The sequence below is a fragment of the Ranitomeya variabilis genome, chromosome 4 (assembly GCF_051348905.1).
Source record: "Ranitomeya variabilis isolate aRanVar5 chromosome 4, aRanVar5.hap1, whole genome shotgun sequence".
In the NCBI taxonomy this organism is placed as follows: Eukaryota; Metazoa; Chordata; class Amphibia; order Anura; family Dendrobatidae; genus Ranitomeya; species Ranitomeya variabilis.
Window position 1 is genome coordinate 520,576,029 of NC_135235.1, and position 24,621 is coordinate 520,600,649.

Consider the following 24,621-nt stretch of genomic DNA (forward strand, 5'->3'; position numbering starts at 1 on the left):
ATTTTTTGTTCTTGATTTCGTTTAGTGTTTCTTAAAGCCAGAAAGTTGCCATTTGAAATTACTTTAGTTTTGTGCCATGTCTGTGATCTGCTTTTTTTCTACAAAATAAAACAACTGAATGAACATACTCCAAGGGTATACATATACAGTATATTGATATTATTTCTTTCTTTCCCAGTGTGTATTCTATAAATAAACTGAGGCACCAAAGATGGTTTACAAGCCCAAGTTAATAACTGTGCATTGCGTTGCTGAGGCAGAATAGATTGGACACATGCATAATTTATTATCCCGGGTTTATCATCTGGAGTGTACTTGCCGCTGTGTTCATACATTTTCGATCATTTCCGTGCTTTGGGGAATTTGTGTTTTTGAGTTGCATGTTTTTTTTTTATAGATAGCTGGGTTTATTAGAATATGTAAAGTCTTCATTAGAAGGTTTATTATCCCCCTGTGGCATGAAGGTGTTTCATAATAATGCTCAATTATTATCCCTTATTAAATCTGCTGGCCAGTTGACATGTAAATGTGAAATTTTATACTAATAGGCTACATTGTTTCTTAATTTTCAGTGGAATCATTGATGGAAGATAGAAAGCAGGGATGAAGCGGGACATGGGATGCTGCAGCAAATATTGATGCTTACACTGATCTGGCCAGGACAAAAATTTGCAGTCTCTCTTTGCAGAATTTTTGAAATGTTAAATTTGACCACAAAAGCATACAAGATAATTGCATTATGCAGAGATTAGGCTTTGCTTCTATAAGAATGTGACACCACTTTGACGCATTTGTCATGCTGAACGCCCTGACTGTGAGCAGCGTGTCATAGAGTACAGTGTTCTGTGGGATATGATTTAGTATCACTTATTATCATAATTTATTGCTCTACATCTTTGTTCACTCTGGAGGGCGGTTTGAAAGCTGTCAGTCATTGAAAGCTCCCTACAATATCATAATCCCAGAGTGAAGAAGGATGTAAATCAATAAATAACACATTATTTTACATACAGTAATTACCTATGGAAATATAAATAAGTCTCAGATCTGCTACTCCTGCTCTATACCATGCTGCACCAGATAATCATATTGAACATTAGCTAGGCTTGGTACTTTGAATGCTTAATTAATTTTTTTTTTTTACTTTTTAGGTTATATTTACTTTAATATGTTGTTATATGGAAACTGTCAGCAAGCAGTCCATCTGTCTTGTTTGCAATTCAAATGATAGATTTGGCACTGTACTACAACATGCAGTTCATAGTGTGTTTTGCTGTCTCCATTAGTGTCACAGACATTAGCAATATAGCTGTGTGGGGGTGTACCAGGTAAATAATGTGATTATTTTATTTTTAGTACACATTATTATTATTATTATTATTAATTATTATAGCAGCATTTATTCCATGGCGCTTTACATGTGAGGAGGGGTATACATAATAAAAACAAGTACAATAATCTTAAACAACACAGGTCACGACTGGTACAGTAGGAGAGAGGATCCTGCCCGCGAGGGCTCACAATCTACAAGGGATGGGTGTACACATTGGGTTCGATTAATTAACATTGGTGTTTCGCACACATAATATTGGGTTTTCTGGAGTCGAATGTGCCGAATTCTCAGTTGTGTGTGCTGCACTTTGATGAATATGGTGAAAAAAATGGCAACTGATACCAGAAGACAAAAAAAAGAAAAGTGACAAGAATGATGAGTCGGGGCCATAATGTACAGTTTGATAAAATTCTGTGTGCCCATCTGCCAATAACAAAATGACCCTTGTAGATGGGGACCTACATTATCACTCTTACTTCTCTTAGACCTAAGCCTAAAAATTGGTAGGATCCAGCTTTAATTAAAAACATCCTTGGACAGATGGGAGGAATGCTCTCCCAATATGGAGGCAATCACCTACCCCAGTATAGGAGAAACAGACTGTTCTGTACTTGAATAGAAACACCAGAGCAAAGCCTGCTCCAATAACCAGTACCAATAGCAGGAGACATTACCATACGTATATGATGGTATGAATAGCTCTTTTCTAGCTATGCTTCCCCTTTGGATGCTGATGACTCTTTTTATCTGTTCTATGTAGTCATGCCATAGTTGCTGACCTGAACGGCTCAAAGCCCCAGTATACACTTGATGAAAGTTGAAAAGACCTGCCGATTTTGGTAGTATTGGAAGACCATTTCATGTGTATGGGGGCCTCGCGACTTTCCCTCAACATTAACTGTAGGAGAAGAATTGATCTGTTGGAATTTCAGTGGCCTGTTCTTGCATGAGCTGAGCGTTCTGTGTATTGGGGGGGATCAGTAGCGATTAGCTGGCCCACAGTTCTCATGTGTATGGCGAGCTTTAGCAGTATCTTATTCATAGTATTTGCTATATGTCACTGCCGACTAGTACTCCACAATATATCTGTTCTAGACTGCTGCAATGGGTTTGTGCGTTGACATTGAAATGATGTGCTATTAATTCCAGTGTTACTTTTAATGGGATTGTCCATTCAAAACCCATAACTCTGCAGTCATTTTATGTGACTGAAAGCTTATGAATCCCCTCAGGGCACGCAGTGTACGCTGTGGGGATTCGCAGGCTTCAGACCCCGGAACAGTGGGTATGTATGAGTTATACATACCCCAGGCAGTGGGCGCAGCCTGACACTTGTATTGAGTAGAGGCCATGCCCTGAAAGTGACAGGGCCAGCCAGCGGGTGTGTTCGACTAATATACAGAGAACAAGGCCGCTCCCACTGGCCGGGAGTTATAACTCATATATACCCTCCAGTCCCTGGTCTGAAACTGGCAAATCCCCGTAGTGCACAGTGCGTGTCCTAGGGGCATTCGTAACTCTGCAGTCACACAGAGTTTTGATTGAAGAATCCCTTTAAGCCCCATTACATAGTTACTGTATTTGCGACCAGGAAATGCAATAATATTCACATTGTGCTTGTGAACATGTTTGCTGTAACTATTGAACATTTACTTGATGAGTTGTCTGATCCCATGATGTTTTCTTGATGAATTGCTGGACTGGGGTCATAGTTGGAGGCCCGTACATGGTTGGAGAAACGTAACTATGATATTTACCAGCTACCTCAGTGCTACAGCCTGGGATAATGTGTTCTACTGAATGTTTGTATAAATGTGCCACCTGCTGTGTATTAATCTAAACCTGGGATAAAAGCTTGTGCTTTATTACAGCTGGTCAATCTTTTCCGTACTGGCAATGTTAAACATGTTTTGGATATTGTTCTTTTTCTTTCTGTACCTTGTAGGATCTCTTCTGTAATATTTGATGGTTTTGTTAATAATAATGATAAAAATCTGTCAAAAAATGATATCGAAATATTACTGCTGTTTGTAAGAATGACAGGTTTAGGTGCAGAGAAGTAAGTTTTGGGGTCACTAAGCAGTTAAGGCATCGATACCGCACATAAAGAGTGCAGTAATACGGGTGCTTTTGCTGAATGTTCCGGAGCACACTTTAGCCATGTCTCTCAACTGTTCTGGATCTATTGGGACACTCCCTCATTTGAGGGGGGGGGGGAAGGTGTCTTGTGAAATGGGTGGTGTAACTGGTGCCATGTCTTTAGGCTGCAGACAAAATTGACAGTAATGGTGGAGCAGAGAGATTTAGATCCCGGCTCCACCATCCAACTGTGCTATCTGAGGCTTGGTGTACATGGTGCAATGACATCACTGCATAATGCCTGCTGTTCCAAGACACACACAGCACAAAGCAGAGAGCCACTTCTCTCATCCTGGTAACAGCGCTAAGCATTTTTTACATTTTTTTTTTGCTTGTGCAGTTGAGGGGCACAATATTTGAGGTGTACTGTGGCACATCATATTGTATGGGGTGGTTCAAAATGGGGGATCATAGTATGTGTGGGGCATCATTGTTTGGGGCAATGTGGGCAATTCTGGTATCATACTCTTGGAGAATGCAATCTTGAGGCATCATACTGTGAGGAGGATATCATTGTTTGGGCATCGCTCTGTGTGTGGGCAACAAACTGCGTAAGGGTCATGAATGGGAAAACACTGTGGGTGTATCATACTGTGTGTGAGGAGACAGTATAGGGGCATAATATTGTTTGGACATTACATTGTGTGCAGGGACACTGTTTGCAGCATAATGTCTGGAGGCAACATATTATGTTGGGGTAAAGGAAATGTGGGCATTATACTGTATGTTGGAGCATCATGGTGTGTGGAGGCAACATGCTATGTTGAATGAGCACTGTGGGCGCAATACACTGTGTGTGAGGAGGCAGTATAGGAGCATAATATTGTTTGGACATCACATCATGTGCGGGGACACTGTGTGCAGCATAATGTGTGGAGGCATCATACTGTGTTGGGGTAAAGGGAATGGCATCATACTGTATGTTGGAGCATCATTGTGTGTGGAGGCGACCTACTATGTGGAATGAGCACTGGGGGGGCAACATACTGTGTGTATCATGGGGATCTTTGAGTCATTATACTATGTTAGGCCGGTTTCATATGTCCTGATATTTCCGGTAACGGTAAACACGGTACCGGAAATATCCGTGTCCGTCTGTGTACTAGGTGCGGCACACATGTGGCAACTGTGCGCCGCCCGTGTGCCGCATCAGTACCACGCAGATGGCTGCTGGGGAAGCAGCGCTACAGTAAATGCTGTTCCCCTGCAAGTGGTGCTGAACGCTGCTGTCATCCCTTCTACCCTGCTCGGCCGGCAAGCATGGGAGAGTGAATGAAAGAAAAAAATGATGTGGGGTCCCCCTATATTTTTAAACCAACCCGGCAAAACTCACAGGTGTGGGCTGCTATTCTCAGGCTGGTAAGGGGCCATGGATATGGCCTCCCCCAGCCTAAAAACAGCAGCCCGCAGCTGCCCAGAAAAGGTGTATCTATTTGATGTGCCAATTCTGGAGTTTTGCCTGGTTCTTCCCACTTGCCCTGTAGCGGTGGCTAGTGGGGTAATGAGGGGTTAATGTCGCCTTCCTATTATAAGATGACATGAAACCTGTTAAAAAATGGAGAGGCGTCAATAAGACACATCTCCATTACTAATCCTATAGTTGTTCAAGGGTTAATAAAACACCACACAGTAAGAAAAAAGTATTTTAATGAAATCAAACAATAAACAGTTTTTCCATCTTTATTAGTCTGCCATTCCAAGCGAAGTCCTCAGTCTCCTGCAAAAAATGTCAAACTAAAAAAACAACAATATACCCATACCTGTCCTTCATACAGTCAGTCCCACGCAATAATCCATATCTAGGGGAATGTTTTACAACCGGGAGTGGTGCTAATGCAACCGCTCCCGGCTGTAAACTACTGGGGAATGAATGAGAAGCAGTGAGAGTAGACTCAGTGATGTCACTGCTAGTTACTGAACCTGCGCCTGCAGCGTCTCATTCATTCCCCAGTAATTTACAGCCGGGAGGGGTTGCATTAGGAGTCGCGCCCAAGTGTCTGGGTAAAAACGGATAATGTCTGTATGTTTTGCACACGAACACATGCTCCGTCAAAACACGCTGACATGTCCATAGACCCATTCACTTGAATGGGTCTAAGTGTGTCAGTGTCTCCGGTACGTGAGAAAACTGTCACTACACGTACAGGAGGCACTGACGAGTGAAATCGGGCTTATACAGGGACATTATGTGTGTGTCATATTGCATGAAGGCCATAAAAGGGATATTAGGCTGTCATGAAAAGTCCAAGGCACCCGACTTTCTCCTCCATTCCTTCTTTATTGGTTACCGCATATAAATGGTAAAAAGTACATATGATGTTTTAGCCACACAGGTCCTTTTTCAAGCAAAATGTTAGATGAATGTTACGTTGTATGGTGGTACTATTTCTGTGGGGGTACACAAAGAGGACTGGGTGGGGTTAGATGTGTGGATTAACTGAAAAAAATTGCCAGGCCACATTGCACTGCCACACCAGATGTCTTTCTTGTCTCTCCAAGAGAATCAGGAGGTGTTCAATTGCACTGGTGTGAAGATTTTCTATCCTATTCACCAATAAACACTTTCAGTTATCCTTTTATTTTATTAAGCTATTCCTGAGTGACTTGGTTCTGGGTGATAACCACACTTTCACAAACTTCTGAATGGCAAGTCTGCTTAGCTATGTATCTATACTGTATATCCCATAAACTATATTACATAATAACTACTGTATGCATATTTGCTGCGGCAGCAAGGCCGACGTTATGTTATGTTCCCATGGAACAGATACGCTATGCATTTTCTAAATTCCCTCTGGTATTTCTTACAAATGTCACCTTTTACAGTGCAATCTACAGTGAAAATCAGCAGCATAAATTGACATTCTGTGGATTTAAAATCGACATTGCAGGTGAATGTTTGGTGCAGATTAGTATGGAGCATCTAAATAACATTATGTAAAACTCATCCACTTTGCTGCTACTATATTACATTGTAAATTTTCTGCATTCAGTTCCGCGGTGCAAAATCTACAGAGTATTAGTTTAATACCAACACAATAGTGAGCACATATAAAGACCACATACAGAGACTCACTGCAAGGTAATAAATACCAACAGAAAAATGGGAAGTGCTAATAAGTCTCATAAAATATACATTTTATTGAAAATATTAAAACAATATGAAGAAAATAGAAATTTAAATACATGAAGAGTATCCAAAAATAGGGCCACAACTATACATGGATATACAGCTGTGGCAAAAATTAAGAGACCACTGCAAAATGTTCAGTTTGTCTGATTTTTCTCTTTATAGGTATATTGCGTAAAATGTAAATTATTCTTTTAGTCTATAAACTCCTGACAACATGTCTCTGAATTTCCAAGCAATACATTTTTTATTTTTTCTCTGAAAAGGAGAAGTGGTCAAAAAAAAAAAGCAGTGCTTTCAGACCTCAAATAATGCAAAGAAAACAAGTTCATAATCATTTAGAAACAACAAAACTAATGTTTTAACTCAGGAAGAGTTCAGAAATCAATATTTTGTCGAATAACCATGATTTTTAATCATTCGTGCGTCTTGGCATGCTTTCCACCAGTCTTTTACACTGCTTCTGGTGAAAAAATATAAGCAGTTCTTTGTGTGATGGCTAGTGACTATCCATCATCCTTTTGATTACATTCGAGAGGTTTTCAATGAGGTTCAGGTCTGGAGATTGGGCTGCCCATGACAGGGTTTTGATGTGGTGGTCTCTTCATTTTTGCCAGAGCTGTATATGTAAAAAATACCAAGGGTGCATAAGGGCAAACGTATCCACATAAATCCGTAATTGTTACAAAGAGAATGATATGCACAGAAAAAACAAGCCTAGTGCTTTCATCAAGTGATGCACCCTAATAGGGATGTGTATAGTGTAGTTACCAAGCCCCAACACATGTTTCACCCAAGCTTCGTCAGGGGGAGTATTAGTTTAGTGGGAATATAACTAGGATGGCATAAAGGGCAATTCGTAATGGGTTTTTCTTTCTTAGACTGATGAACTTTTGGTGCATTTTTGATGCTGCAGAATTTCTGCACCTATTATTTAAATTAGGTTACTTGCAGCTTTTATTGCGTTTTTATGTGCGTTCCTTTAAAATGTATTTTTATCACGTTTTTGATGCTGCATTTTTTCTGTTTGGTGTGTCCTTCTGTAAATCGAGCTACTTTGTTTTTGACACTTCCTGTTTTTTTGATTTGACAAAACTTTATTGACATGCTTAGGTGCGGACTACATGCGGTTTTTATATGTTTCTGTTGCTGAAACACAGTAAAAACTCATTTGAATTTTTTACCTGCAGAACTTCTGCACCTAATGCAAGTCTACGGGAAATTCCGCACAGAAAACTCTGCATACTTGCAAGAGAAATTGACATGCTGCGGATCAGAAAAACGCACCGTAAGTGAGTTTACGCAGGATTAAAAAGCGAACACAAAGATGCATTGAAAACACGCAACTAACCTAACTTAAATAACAGGTGCAGAAATGGTGCAGAAATTCTGCAACATCAAAAGCGCACCAAAAGCTCATAAGGGGAACATAGCCTTAAAGGGAATCTGTCACCCCATTTTTGGCCTATAAGCTGCGGCCACGCCATCAGGGGGCTTATCTACAGCATTCTATAGTGCTGTAGATAAGCCATCTATGTAACCTGAAAGAGAAGAAAAATAAGTTAGATTATACTCACCCAGGAGCGATCCGGGTCCGGCGCCTCCCATCTTCATATGATGACGTCCTCTTCTTTGCTTCCTGTCATCGCTCCTGCGCAGGCGTACTTTGTCTGCCCTGTTGAGGACAGAGCAAAGTACTGCAGTGTGCAGGCACCGGGAAAGGTCAGAGAGGCCCAGAACCTGCACACTGCAGTACTTTGCTCTGCACTCAAAAAGGCAGACAAAGTACGCCTGCGCAGGAGCCACGACAGGAAGCAAAGAAGAGGACGTCATCATATGAAGATGAGAGGTGCCAGACTCGGACCACGACGCCCATCGGACCGGACTGCACCGGGACCGCCCCTGGGTGACTATAATCTAACTTATTTTTCTTCTCTTTCAGGTTACATCAGGGGCTTATCTACAGCATTACAGAATGCTGTATACAAGCCCCTGATGGCGGTGGCCGCAGCTTTTAGGCCAAAAATGGGGTGACAGATTCCCTTTAAGTGGATCCGAATCAGCAACCTCAGTTGAGTTGTTGAGCATCTAAATAATGATACCAATCTATAGACATTGTGTGGCAGTATAATTTTGGCACTCATGACAGTATTTTGGATGTTTTATTTGTCATTGTATGGAAATATTCAGCTATTGATACTCTGGCATTTTTCATGTGGGTAGACCTGGGTTTATTGTATTTTAGGGGGAAAGGTTTGCACAACTTCAAAAGGGACTTTAGAGGATAGCTGTCAAATGCAAAGAGTAAGGGCCCCTTCACACTGTGCAATCAAAGTCTGAACGAGCATTCGATTTGTGACGTTTATCCGTCCTCGTTCCGAGGTTGCAAAGTGTGACATGGCGTTACGATTTGCGACGCAGCCCAGCATCGTACGATGTGAAAGAAAGAGCAGAACTTTCTTTCATCGTAAATATCTCGCTGTGGCGGTCGAAATCGTAGTATGTGACGGCGGTCATACGAGCTCGTAATGCGACTACGTGGGTTGGGCTTCCGCATACCTGTCTCCTGATTGGGCGTGACGTTTTAGCACGCCCATGCTGGTAATACGTCACGCTCGGAGTCGTAGGACTATGGCGGTGTGAAGGGTAGCGTACGATTGCGACGCGTGACGTTCACATCGCAACTACGTCAGAAAAAGCGTTAACATCGTAGAGTGTGACCGCTGGCTACGAGCTCGTACTGCGATGTCGAATATGACGCAAATGCGTCGTAATCGTAGCAGAATCGACCAGTGTGAAGGGGCCCTTAATCATTTGACTCTTTGGCTAAATTACTATCCTCTGAGATTTTCCTTGAAACCTTTGTATGTGACCACTATGATAGAACTTGCCAGCTAAACAGATTAAACACTTCGGTCAGCAAGTTATATTCTGCTGAATTGAAGCTTACTATAGCACACAAAGTGTTCATTTACATCGACATGTGAATGTTAAGCTGCCAAGACGCTTCTCAATGCTGAGAAAAGCGGAGGGATCTATATCACCAGCAATGAGGAGGAGTTTTTCCCACAAGTGCTCAACTCAATGTAACGTAAAATCTTTAACATGGGATAGATATATGTGCTGCTTACCTGTGATTATGGCTACCCATACACTGCTCCTCCATGGGGAGACATAAGCAAGTGCGAAATGCACTGGAGTTGTGAGCTCAGCACAAACAACAGCAATGATAAATGAGCTACTAGGTTTAACACTACGGACATAAACACAAGATAAATTAGATAGTATTTGGGGACCTAAATTAATTTAGCCAATTTATCATTTTTTACAGTAGGTGTAATATTACTTATACATACATACATATATGTCTTACATATGCACCAATCAGAAACAACCATAAAATCCCATGTAGAATACTGTGGAGGCCCCACTAATGTCACAAACACAGCTCTGATCTGTCAGAGCATGAACTTCACAAGACCTCTGAAGATGTCCTGTGGTATCTGTCTACAAGATTCTTTAGTTCTGTAAGTTGCAAGGTGCAGCCTCCATGAATGTAATGTTCCAGCACATCACTCACATGCTGATTCAGGTTTTATTCTGTCTCCATAACTAGGCTGCTAGTGTAGAGTACTTGAGACTCCATTTCTAGGCTGTTTCTATGTACAAGTACTCACACTAAGAGATTTCATCAGATAACTTAACTTACCTGCAGATGTACATATGAAAATTTCAGACAGCAACAATACAATACTGTACGATTCTCAAGTTGCGGGGCATGGCAGGTTTAGTTCCAAGGAGCTCATTCTTATTTGTTCAAGCAATTTCTGAACTACTTTACAGTGTGACTTTAAATTAACTGCTGAAAAGGGCACTATTATTAGGGAATATCCAGTAATAAGAAGGGGTGTACTTGGTAAGTGCTGTTTGGGTAGGTATGTGTCAAAATAATATCCACATGAATGTCAGGACCCAAGGTTTATCTGTAGAACATTATCCATAGCATCAAACTGCCTCTGCCTCCTTATCTTCTTCTCTTAGTACAGACTGGTGTCATCTCTTCCCTGGTTAAAAGATGCACATGCATTGTGCCATCCATATGATCTTCCATAGCTCCATAGACACATTCTGATGCTCATGTGCCATCATACGTGCTTTTAAGAATAGCCAGAGACCAGCATGGGCTCCACTGGTCTGCAGCAATGCAGCCCCTTTTGTAGCAAGATGCAATGTACTTGTGGGTTATGACAACTTTTTCGTCTTAGCTAACGTTAAGTTTTCTAGCAATATGTGCATTAGTAACTATGAGATTGGATCAGGATTTCACTACCCATGCGCATCAGTGAGCCTTGTGCAATTATGACTCTGTTGTTAGTCTTGTAGTTATCCTTCCTACTAACCACTGCATATCGGAAACACCTTACAATGCTGATAGTTTGGTGATGCTCTCACCCAGTCACCTTGTCAACGTTGCTCAGGTGACTGCACTTGCCCATATGTCCTGCTTCCAACATATCATCTTCCAGCACTGACTGGTCACTTGCTGCCTAATATATACCACCTTTTGACAGGTACCACTATCATGAGATAATCAAGATAACTGACTTCGCCAGTCATTGGCTTTAGTGTTATGGCTGATAGAAGTACATTGTAATCACTGGTTATTTTTTATCTACAACAAGTAACACAAATGAGGACCATACTTTACTTCTGCAGTAAAGTTCCAGAAATGAAGGCTGATGTCTAAAATCAAGTCAGTTCCGTGGCTCAATAAATGCCTACGATCTGCTAGACAAATTAAGAAAGTAATGAACAGAAGAATTAATGAAGCTGGCTTCTGTGGATTATTCTGAGCCCAAATCTGCCTGACGGATCAAATTAAATCCTTGTATGAGAAAGCCAGACTGTAAAAACCTTTGCAGATCATTGAACACATAGCTCATGTTCCATATACCATCTAAGATCTAGCGGGTGTCAGATATAAAACTGTCCGGTGTGACATTTAGGTGGTATTCACAACATCCTCTGGAGAGATAAACTGAGAACGGAAGGCTCTAAGCTCTGTAAATATGATACTTTCATAAAATAGACTTTTGATAAACAGTAGCTCAAATCCTTTGAAAACTGGAGGCTTTATGAATAGTAACAAGATTTATGAATTACACAAGTTTTGCTATTTAGGCAATGGCTGTGTCTTGTGTTGCCCCATTAGTTCACAATGCCACATGCATAGAAAAGACTAACTGTATACCTATTTTATGTCACCTCTCTACTGCTCGCTGCATGACCTTGCCATGTCCATTATAGACTACTACAACATCCTTCTGTGTGGCCTCACAGCTACCACTCTTGCTCCCCTCAACATTACTGCAAAATCCTTCTCTGTGGCCTCCCAGCTACCACTCTTGCTCCCCTCCTTCTATCCTCAACAGTAGTGTAACATCCTTCTCTTTGGCCTCACAGCTACCACTCTTGCTCCCCTCCTTCTTTTCTCAACACTAGTGCTCAATCCAGTTTTCACTCACTCCTTATCTGCCTCTCTATTCTGCTAATCTATTCTCTGACCACCCAATGCCCAAAGAATTCAGTTCACAATGTTAACAATTGCAAACAAAGGTCAATCATAACCTGTCCCCTCTATATGTCTCTGACCTAATCTGCTACCTCCTCACACATGATCTTTGGCCCTCATGATAGGATAAGCCAACATTTCCTAATTACAGTCAGCAACTGCTTGTGACTCCCATCGGTCACAAAGTTATGGCATACTCTAGCAATGTGCATTACTTTGTGTGATAGAATTGACCTCTATGTGTCAGTGTCTCATAGTTTTTCCAGTATTGCCAGTTCCACGGATGTTACTTATTTTGTATACCTCAGAATTATGGCAATATGGTGAAATCTTTGAAAAAAAATAATAAAAAATCCAGCACCTCACAATGCAGTCTGCCGTTACAAGTATTTGTGAAAGAATGGATTATCCTAAAGATCTCAATACATTCAGGAATGGTATAGATATACTTTTCAATAATACAACTCACAGTTCATGTAATAATTGTTAAAAGTGATAAGCATTTAGGAACTACAACAACTAAGCCACAAAGTGGAGATCACGTGAAGTTACAGAAGGGGTCCTTAAAGACACAGTTGGGTGAATTTAGTGTGGAAAAACTTAACTGACCGCACAGAGCTCTGACTCTAACCTTAGCAAAAGTTTTTGAGGTTAACTGGAATGGTTATTGTGAGCCAGGCCCTCTCATCCAACATCAGTGTTCAACCTTAGAAATTCTATACAGTGGTGTAAAAAAGTGAAAAAGTGTTGCTCCTACTTGATTTCCTATTCATTTGCATGTTTGTCACACTTAAATGTTTTAGATCACCAAAAAATGTAAATGTTAGACAAAGATAACACAAGTAAGCACAAAATGAAGTTTTTAAATGAAGGTCTTTATTATTAAGGGAAAAATAAATCCAAACCTACAGGGCCCTGTGTGAAAAAAGTGATTGCACCTCCCTCCTTAAAACATAAATTAACTATGGTTTATCACATCTTTGGGCATCTGAGGTCAAAATCCCTAGCCACACCCAGGCCTGATTATTGCCACAACTGTTGACAATCAAGAAATCACTTAAATAGGACTTGCCTGACAAAGTGAAGTAGACCAAAAGATATTCAAAAGGTAGACATCATGCCGTGATCCAAAGTAATTCTGGAACAAATGAGAAACAAAAGTAATTGAGATCTATCAGTCTGAAAAAGGTTATAAAGCCATTTCTAAAGCTTTGGAACTCCAGCGAACCACAGTGAGAGACATTATCCACAAATGGCAAAAACATGGAACAGTGGTGAACCTTTCCATGAGCTACCCCAAGAACTCAGTGACTACTCATCCAAGAGGTCACAAAGGATCCCACAACAACATCCAAAGAACTGCAGGCCTTACTTGTCTCTGTAGGAATAAAAAAGGGGTGAAGGCGTTTGATCATGCTAGTTCAAATGCAGACAAAAGGTTCGGACTGAAGGGTGCAATATCTCAGGCTTGTGCATTGCAGCAATGATGAACCAGGGGAAAGACTGGAGATACAGGATATCCAAGGTAAATAAAAGTCAATAATTCTTTAATCTGCATCCATTAACCCCTTTCTGACATTAGACGTACTATCCTGTCGAGGTGGTATGGGCCCGTATGACCACCGATGGGATAGTACGTCTAACGCGATCAGCCGCTGACTATCACAGCTGACATCCGGCACTATGTGCCAGGAGTGGTCACGGACCACTCCTGGCACATTATCCTCTGGAACACTGCGAACAAACATGATTCCAGCGTTCCGGCAGCATAGGGAAGCATAGCGCAGGGAGGGGGCTCCCTGCGTGCTTCCCTGAGACCCTCGGAGCAGCGCGATTTGATCGCGTTGCTCCGAACGTCTCCTCCATCCTCCTCCCTGCAGGCCCCGGATCCAAGATGGCGGAGGGGCTCCTTCCGGGTCCTGCAGTGAGGTGGCTTGCAAGCGCCTGCTCAGATCAGACGCCGGCAAGCCTCCTGCAGTGCCTGTCAGATCGCTGATCTGACACAGTGCATTGCAAAGTGTCAGATCAGCGATCTGACACTATAACATGATGTCCCACACTGGCACAAAGTAAAAAAAAAATATTTGCGTTTGTAAAAAAAAAAAAAAAAATCCTAAATAAATAAAAAAAAAATATTGTTCCAATAAATACATTTCTTTATGTAAATAATAAAAAAAAACAATAAAAGTACACATATTTAGTATCGTCGTGTCTGTAACGACCCGACCTATAAAACTGTCCCACTAGTTAACCCCTTCACCCCTTCAGTGAACACCGTAAAAAAATAAAGAAAAACTAGGCAAAAAACAATGCTTTATCATCATACCGCCGAATAAAAAGGGGAATAACACGCGTTCAAAAAGTCGGATATAAATAAACATTGTACCGCCGAAAATGTCATCTTGTTCCGCAAAAAACGAGCTGCCATACAGCATAATCAGAAAAAATAAAAAAGTTATAGCCCTCAGAATAAAGCGATGCAAAAATAATTATTTTTTCTATAAAATAGTTTTTATTGTATAAAAGCGCCAAAACATAAAAAAGATATAAATGAGGTATCGCTGTAATCGTACTGACCCGAAGAATAAAACTGCTTTATCAATTTTACCAAACGCAGAACGGTATAAGCGACCCCCCAAAAGAAATTCACAAATTGCTGGGTTTTGTTAATTTTGCCTAACAAAAATCTAAATAAAAAGCGATCAAAAAATGTCATGTGCCCGAAAATTATACCAATAAAAACGTCAACTCGTCCTGCAAAAACAAGATCTCACATGACTCTGTGGACCAAAATATGGAAAAATTATAGCTCTCGGAATGTGGTAACACAAAAAATATTTTTTGCAATAAAAAGCATCTTTTAGTGTGTGACAGCTGCCAATCATAAAAACCCAACATAAAAACCCGCTATAAAAACCCGCTATAAATAGTAAATCAAACCCCCCATTATCACCGCCTTAGTTAGGGAAGAATAATAAAATAAAAAAGCATTTATTTCCATTTTCCCATTGGGGTAAGGGTTAGGGTTGGGGCTAAAGTTAGGGTTGGGGCCAAAGTTAGGGTTGGGGCTAGAGTTGGGGTTAGGGTTTGGATTACATTTTTTCGGTTGTGTTAGGGGTGTGTCAGGGTTATGGGTATGGTTAGGGTTGGGATTAGGGTTAGGGGTGTGTTTGGGTTTGGGGTGTGGTTAGGGTTGGGATTAGGGTTAGGGGTGTGTTGGGGTTAGGGGGGTGGTTAGGGTTGGGATTAGGCTTAAGGGTGTGTTGGGGTTAGGGTTGGAGTTAGAATTGGGAGGTTTCCACTGTTTAGGCACACCATGGGCTCTGCAAACGCAACATGACATCTGATCTCAATCCATACAATTCTGCGTTGAAAAAGTAAAACAGATCTCCTTCCCTTCCGAGCTCTGCCATGCGCCCAAACAGTGGTTTACCCCACAAATGGGGTATCAGCATACTTAGGACAAATTGGACAATAACTTTAGGGGTCTAATTTCTCCTTATACCCATGGGAAAATTCAAAACTGGGGGCTAAAAAATTATTTTTGTGGAAAAAAAAGGATTTTTTTATTTTCACGGCTCTGCATTATAAACTTTAGTGAAGCACTTGAGGGTTCAAAATGCTCAACACACATCTAGATAAAATATCCAAAAGAGAAAAGATGAGGGCACTCACCGGACTTCAGTAAAAAAGTGGTTCCTTTATTGAAAACGATACATCCAGAAAATGGTTATGGCTGGGGGAGAAAGAGCTCGTGTGAGCAGGGGAGGACTACGGCCGTTTCGCGCTTAGCCTGCGCTTCTACGGGTCGATTTGTGTTCGGGAACTGACAGCAGATATAGTGTGCCGGCCAGACACACCCCGTCGTTCAGTACCTCCCACAAACCAAAAGATACAAAAAACACATTTTAAAAACACATTTAAAAACAGAGCATAGGTTAATAGAGTACAAGTGAGACATAAAGCATGTTTCATTAGATGGGAAAATATTACATCGAAAACAGAATCAAATATACCGCTCAAAAAATGGCCATGCGCATTCGTACTGCACAACGGGGTATTCATGCGCCACCTACAGGAATATCGACATATCGACCCTGTCGTTGAAGCCAAGCAGACCCATAGCATTACTGCGCAGGATCCACCTGGCCTCACACCTCAAGAGAAGATTGTCTAGGTCCCCGCCTTGGGTCGGCAGAGTAACCCTTTCAACACCCGCAAAGGTAAGACAATCCGTTAGACCTCCATGTATCTCTCTCATGTGTGAAATGAAACGCGGGACTCCTTTTCCAGATACTACGGTTCTACAATGCTCCCGAAAGCGAACATATAGCAGACGGATAGTTTTACCAATGTAGAACCGCTTACAGGGACAGAACATAACATAAACGACATGATCGGTTTTACAAGTAATGAAATCATTAACTACATGTGACACAGCTCCTATCCGGAGGAGACGGTCCGTGAGGTGCTGCGAACAGCACGAACAATGGCCACACTTGAAATTCCCCTTAGGGGACATCCTTTGTAGCCAATTAGTATTGGGTTTCGTCACCCGATTTCTAATCAATCTGTCCCGTGGTCTGGCACTCCTCCTATTGGCTATCAAGGGGCCTCTTAAAGCCACCTCCGCCAACTCCTTATCTCTTTCCAAAAGGTGCCAGTTCTTTTTTATGGCCAGCCTAATTTGTTGGTCCATACTGCCATATTTGAAACAGAAATTGAATCTCCTGACATTCCCCTGTCTCTGGCTAGGCGTTTTTTTGGCCAAACCGATTGTCCTCTCACTTTTGACTCTATCCAAGACCGATGATAACATTCCCTCTGGGTAACCTCTTTTCAAAAACCTCCCTTTCATTTCGTTAGCCTGGCGGAGAAAACCTTCCTCAGTGCTGTTGACCCTGCTAACCCTCAGGAATTGGCTATACGGGACCGCTCGTTTAGTGTGCACTGGGTGATAACTATTGTAATGCATCAACGTGTTGGCTGCTATCGGCTTACGAAACAATGAAGTACAGACTTTACCTTCTTTGATCTCTACCAACACGTCTAAGAATTCGAGTCGCTTACCCCCAAACACCGACGTAAAGGTCATATTCAGGTCATTGATCTGGTTCAGATACCCCACAAACTCCTGAAACACTTCCTCAGTACTGTCCCAAATGACCACAATGTCATCGATATATCTACGGAAAAACTTTATGTGTTGCAGGAAAGTGTTACTTTCTGAGTAAACATATTTCTCCTCAAAAAAGCCCAGAAACAAATTCGCAAAAGTACATGCCGCCGGGGTCCCCATCGCAGTGCCCTCTTGCTGTAAATACCAATCATCAAGGAATGTGAAGGCATTATGGGTCAGCACAAATTCTAACCCTTCACATATGAAATTGATAAAATTGTCACTTCTATCAGTGGTGCCTAGAATAGTTTTGATGTTCTCTACCCCAATAAATTGGGGGATCCTGGTATATAGGCTTTCAACGTCAATCGACGCCAGAGAGAAGCCATCCTGCCAATCAAATCCCTGTATGCTTTTTAAAAGGGAATTGGTGTCTTTAAGATAAGAAGGAATACTTTTCAGCATAGGGCGCAACAACCAATCAATGTACTGGGATAGGGGCTCAGTGAGCGACCCTATCCCAGACACGATAGGGCGTCCAGGGGGGCAAGTGATGGATTTGTGTACCTTCGGAATATGGTACCAATGGGGCTTTGTGGGGAACCCCGGCAGCAACCTTTCGGCTTTCCTTTGCGAAATTGTCCCTAATTCTACGTGCTTCCTCAAATAAGACCTCAATTGACCTCTATACTTCTGCAACGGGTTACCAGGGAGTGACCTGTAAACGGTACTATCCGATAATTGTCTTTTGGCCTCGCTGATATAGTATTCTTTGGGGAGTAAAACAATCTTCCCCCCCTTATCAGCTGCCCTGACTACAGTATCCTCCCAAGATCTAATATCCTGCAATGCCTTTTCCTCTTTTTTTGTGATGTTATTGGTAGCTTTATGGTATAACAGCGCCTCGACGTCCTTTAAGACCTGTGCCTCGAACAAATCAATCATGTTACCGGGGGACACTACGGGCATGAATCTAGATGGAACTCCTCCTCTAAAGGGTGCTATACCTACGACCTCCCCAATCTGACCCTTACTCAGTTCTTCCGTTAGCCCTAGTAACAATTCGGCGTCCTCCCTCATATCAGCCAGGGCTCCCGTCCCCGCCATAAAACCCAGTGGGCCAATCCTGCACGGATGTCTCCTTCCAATACGTTATCGGAAACACCTTTATTAACGAAATTTTTAAAAAGGTGGATTTTTCTAACAGATTTAAACAAATCAATCTTAAATTCAGTTAGATCAAATTCCTCCGGAATACTATAATTCAGGCCTTTAGATAATAGAGTCAAATGATCAGGAGTCAAAACGTGACTAGTCAAATTAATAACCGCCTCCTCCAGTGGGACGGCTAGTATTTCCGTGTCCAAGCAACATGCCTCCGCTTCCGCTGTTTTCTTTGTTCTCCTCCGTTGTCTTTTTCTTCCACCCCTCCGGGTCTTTCTCCTAAAGGGGTAGACAATCCTGTAATTTCTGTATCAATCGTGGGAAAAATATCTAGAGAGCCAACCGTTGCACATGCACTGTCACTGAGACTTGACTCAGACTCAGTGGTGAGGTAGTCCCTATTGCGATTCCTGCTATTAGGACCGGATTTCTTTTTCCAATGCATGGTGTTTCTATCACATCTAGATAAGTTCCTTGGGGGTCTAGTTTCCAAAATGGGGTCACTTGTGGGGGGTTTCTACTGTTTAGGTACATCAGGCACTCTGCAAACGCAACGTGATGCCCACAGACCATTCCATCAAAGTCTGCATTCCAAAACGCCACTTCTTCCCTTCCGAACTCTGCCATGCGCCCAAACAGTTGTTTTCTCCCACATATGGGGTATCATCGTACTCAGGGCAAATTGCACAACTTTTGGGGTCCAATGTCTCCAGCTACTCTTGGGAAAATACAAAATTGGGGGCTAAAAGATCATTTTTGTGGAAAATAATAGATTTTTTAATTTTCACGGCTCTACATTATAAACTTCTGTGAAGCACTTAGGGGTTCAAAGTGCTGACCACACATCTAGATAAGTTCCTTAGGGGGTTTACTTTCCAAAATGGTGTCACTTGTGGGGGATTTCAATGTTTAGGCACATCAGGGGCTCTCCAAACGAGACATGGCGTCCTATCTCAATTCCAGCCAATTTTGCATTAAAAAGTCAAATGGCGCTTCTTCCCTTCTGAGCTGTGCCATGCGCCCAAACAGTGGTTTACTCCCAGATATGGGGTATCAGCGTACTCAGGACAAGTTGCACAACAATGTTTGGGGTACAATTTCTCCATTTCTCCAGTTCTTTCTCCAGTTCTTGGAAAAATAAAAAATTGGGGGCAAAAAATCATTTTTGTGAAAAAATAAGATTTTTTATTTTTATGGCTCTACATTATAAACTTCTGTGAAGCACTTGAGGGTTCAAAGTGCTCACCACACATCTAGATAAGTTCCTTAGGGGGCCTACTTTCCAAAATGGTGTCACTTTTGGGAGTTTCCACTGTTTAGGCACATCAGGGGCTCTCCAAACGTGACATGGCCTCCTATCTCAATTCCAGCTAATTTTGCATTGAAAAGCCAAATGGCGCTCCTTCCCTTCCGAGCTCTGCCATGCACCCAAACAGTGGTTTATCCCCACATGTGGGGTATCGGCGTACTCAGGACAAATTGTACAACAACCTTAGGGGTCCAATTTCTGCTGTTACCTTGGTAAAATAAAACAAATTGGATCAGAAGTAAGTTTTTTGTGAATTTTTTTTAAAACATTCCAAAAATTCCTGTGAAACACCTGAAGAGTTAACTTAATAAACTTCCTGAATGTGGTTTTGAGTAGCTTGAGGGGTGCAGTTTTTAGAATGGTGTCACTCTTGGGTATTTTCTATCATATAGACCCCTCAAAGTGACTTCAAATGTGATGTGGTCCCTAAAAAAAATGGTGTTGTGGTGTTGTAAAAATGAGAAATTGCTGGTCAACTTTTAACCCTTATAACTCCCTAATAAAAAAAAAAAATTGGGTTCCAAAATTGTGGTGATGTAAAGTAAATGTGGGAAAATGTTACTTATTAAGTATTTTGTGTGACATATCTGTGTGATTTAAGGGTATGAAAATTCAAAGTTGGAAAATTGCGAAATTTTCTAAATTTTCGCCAAATTTCCATTTTTTTTCACAAATAAACTCAAGTAATGATATATACACACTGAGTATATACACACCCGCACTACGTCCTATGTTGCATTAAGTAATAACACTACTGGTGTGAAATTTACCTGCTCGATGGAATGAGATGAGCGGTTTTGATAGTGGCACAAGTTCACCTGCTGCAGTCCGCTTCTTTCAAACGTAACAGCGCCGCTATCCCCTACTACCTTCTTAAACTCAAGTAATGTCAAGGAAATTGTACCACTAACATGAAGTACAATATGTCATGAGAAAACAGTGTCAGAATCACTGGGATCCGTTGAAGCGTTCCAGAGTTATAACCTCATAAAGGGACAGTGGTCAGAATTGTAAAAATTAGCCCGGTCATTAACATGCAAACCACCCTTGGGGGTAAAGGGGTTAAAACAACAAACAAGGGTTTTAAAACCGACGTGTTTCTGGTGAGTCATTCGCCCTTAATCATGGTATAACACTTGTATTACAGTAATCTTATTTAATGCACGAAAAGCACAAAAAAAGCTGTCTCTTCCGTCTTCCCTCTCACTTGCCTCAGTTAGGTTCAGTGTTCATGACTCCACCATAAGAAAGAGACTGGGCAAAAATGGCCTGCATGGCAGAGTTCCAAGACGAAAACCACTGCTGAGCAATAAGAACATAAATGCTTGTCTTAGATTTGCAAGAAAACATCTTGATTATCCGAAGACTTTTGGGAGAATACTCTGTGGAATGACGAGACAAAAGTTGGACTTTTTGGAAGGTGTATGTTCCATTACATCTGGCGTAAAGTTACACAGCATTACAAAAAAGTAGAATCATACCAACAGTAAAATATGGTGGTGGCAGTGTGATAGTCTGGGGCTGTTTTGCTGCTTCATGACCTTGGGGAATGCTCTGACCACAAATTTGAACCAATAAGAAAGTGACAGGGAATAGTATTAATAAAATCAATTTTTGTGTGCAATCAATAAATACAAATACAGCAATATCTAAAAAAATACAAGTGCTATGTGCATAAAACTGATTACCACCAGAGAGACATATAGTGCCGCAAAAAAAGTAGTAAAGTGCTATGTGCTATTGCAATAGATAAGCCTCATACTTACAATAAATGAAGGGAATATACCCAGGCTGCCTGCGGCTAGATCGTGTGCACACGATCTAGCCGCAGGCAGCCTGGGTATATTCCCTTCATTTCACTTGGGTATATTCCCTTCATTTCACTTGTATTTTTTGAGATATTGCTGTATTTGTATTTATTGATTGCACACATACACTTTATATATATATTTTTTACTTTTGGATAATATATTTGATAGATTGGCCCTTTCTGAGATATAATAGGAATGTGGCTTGCCTCAATATATACAGCTTGATCGGTGCACATTTGTATTAGATTTATTTACATTTTTAGTTTATAATTTTTAATAAATATTTGTCATTATTGCTATTTAATAAAAATTGATTTTATTAACACTATTCCCTGTCACTTTCTTATTGGTTCAACTTTGTGGTCAGAGCATTCCCCTCTTACTTAGTGGTCTTTCACTATAACTTTGGCACAGGTGGTGACATATTGACTATACCAGAATTTTGATTATAACTTCTTATTTTTTATATATAGTACCTAGGTGTCATTACTGTGTCTTTTTACTGCTTCATGACCTTGAAGACTTGCTGTGGTAAATGGAACCATGAATTTTACTGTCTACCAAAAAACCCTGAAGGAGAATGTCCGGCCATTTGTTTGTAACCTTAAGCTGAAGTGCACTTGGGTTATGCAGCAGGATAATGATTCAAAACACACCAGCAAGTTCACCTCCGAATAGCTTAAGCAAAACAAAATAAAGACTTTGGAGCAGCCTAGTCAAAGTCCTGACTTTAATCCGATTGAGATGCTGTAGCATGACCTTAAAGGCGGTTCATGCTCGGAAACCGTTTGATGTGGCTGAATTACAACCATTCTGCAAAGATGAGTGGGCCAAAATTCCTCCAGAGCGTTGTGAAAGACTGATTGTCAGTTATCGCAAACACTTGATTGCAGTTGTTGTTGCTAAGGGCAGCCCAACCAGTTATTAGGTTTAGGGGCAATCACTTTTTCACACAGGGCCCTGTAGGTTTAGATTTCTTTTTCCCTTAATAATAGAGACCTTCATTTAAAAACTGCATTTTGTGTTTCCGTGTGTTATCTTTGTCTAATGTTTAAATTTGTTTGGTGATCTGAAACATTTAAGTGTGACAAACATGCAATAGAATAGGAAATCAGGAAGGGGGCAAACACTTATTCACACAATTGTAGTTGCAAACAGGGGTCCAACTGCATATTAATGCCTTTGAGTTTAGAATAGGGTGTCCCAATACTTGTGTCCATATAGATGTAGTATGTATATAATGATGGAAGTCAGCGGGACTGGTGGTGGATGACAAGAAGTAATAATTATGGGGAAGACATCACCCTGAACATCCTATCAGTGATCGTATGGACAAACATAACATGAAATGCCTGATGATGGAAAACAATAAATTGCATGAATTACATGTTTGCGTTCCTTAGCTGCCTGTGTAAAATATAAAAACACCTATTTTAGTTTAACCTAGCCATTCACATTGGATCAGGCGGCCCTGACACACGTGTCCACATTTCCTCTATTAATTTGCAACATCCTATTGATTCTTTCTGCCGGGTCTTTGAAACAAGATGTAACTTGGGATTACAAATTCCCAGTCAAATTTGTCACTGAAAAGACATTCGGCCAGCTCGGTCCCCCATTTCCACACACAGCAGCAGATAAAGCGATGTTTATTTTTAACATCCTCATATGTACGGTTTTATTCATAAATCCCCATAGCACAGGTAAGCAAGCGTGAGGCACGTTTCCTGCAAGTTTACCTCACCCTGACATCTTTTGTGCGTGGCAAACATTTAAGTCAGCGCTGCTGTGTTTCCAGCCGTCATAAACAAGTGGACATTTTTATTGCCATGGCAACAATGTGTTCACAGGCTTTCTGCTGTCTGCCAGGAGGTGGGGGTTGGCTATGTAGGTATTTGCTAATTCAGATTTTAGCATGCTGCGGCCTTACATGATTTTCTCCATCAGACATAGAGCTCATAGGAAGCTCGTTCCATCTACAACAATACCGAATAATTAGTAAATCTCCAGAAATTGCCTCCCTCCACAAATAACCCAGAAATTAGAAACCAAGTAGAAGCTCAAGACCTTCACGGTCATATTTTCCTCAGCGGTACCAGAGCTGTTTGTTCTCGAGTGATCAAAACTAAAATTAGATAACCAGGTTAGCAGAAACAATCTGCCAGCATACGTGACAGGTGAGATATCGCATTATCGCACAAGGATACTGCTGCAGAGCTGCCTCGAGGGGACAGTCATGATCCAAATACAGGATTTTTGCTCATTGGCCACTCAGCATTGTGTTACATTTTTTATACCTTTTTGTACTGTAAAGTAGCAGGAGGGCTGTGTACTAAAATAGCAGGAATTTGTTTAGCCCGTCTCTGACCTTCTCTATGATGTCACAGAGAAGACCAGAACCAGCTATCAGTCAGTGTGTGCCTCAGGGCAAACACCTTGACACCCTGCTGCAAAGATTAACACTCTAGATACTGCTGTCAATAGCAATATTGTCATCTAAATGGTTAAAAAAGGGAGGGGGCTCTCTCTAAAACTCTATGGATACCCCACAACTGCTGTGTCATTATGGTTCCAATGGTAACCTGAGGCCAAGTGATTACCTCAAGGTCTGCCAGTTACAGAGACCTAGGAGGTCCTGTTATAAACTAACAGGCCAAATTTTAATACCCAATGTACTGCAGTGTACCAGGTCAGCAATGAAAATGGAAAGTATTTAAGTCACATAGTGGGACTGAATAAAAAAAATAAAGAAGATTTGTAAGAATGTCTTGAAAAAACAAAAAGTACAAAAGAAATTATATTTTCCTATTATCCTTGTGAGAAAGAAAAAATTGAAACCAAAGAAGCTTTTTTAGTGGAAAAATGTAATTTTTCATTTTCATGGCATAATCTTATAAAATTCTGTGACGTACTTGTGGATTCCAAATGTTCACCATACCCAGCTGCATGCTGTCTGAGTATTCAGTACTATGTGACTTTCAGGTGTTTTGTCATCCATTTCATTCAGCTGGTTAATTTTCTCTTCATCAAACTCCTGTTTGTTT

At 41.1% G+C, this 24,621-nt stretch overlaps 1 protein-coding gene and 1 long non-coding RNA gene across 4 annotated transcripts in view; one reads left to right on the plus strand and one right to left on the minus strand.

Moving 5' to 3' along the window:
- RIMS4 (regulating synaptic membrane exocytosis 4) overlaps positions 1-24,621 on the plus strand; it is a 1,070,250-nt gene that overhangs the window by 948,208 nt on the left and 97,421 nt on the right. The window lies entirely within an intron of this gene.
- On the minus strand, positions 18,549-23,915 carry LOC143769093 (uncharacterized). The gene is made up of 3 exons (XR_013214214.1): positions 23,785-23,915; positions 20,537-20,644; positions 18,549-18,736 (listed from the first exon to the last, which is right to left on the minus strand). It is a non-coding gene; the product is annotated as an uncharacterized LOC143769093 (long non-coding RNA).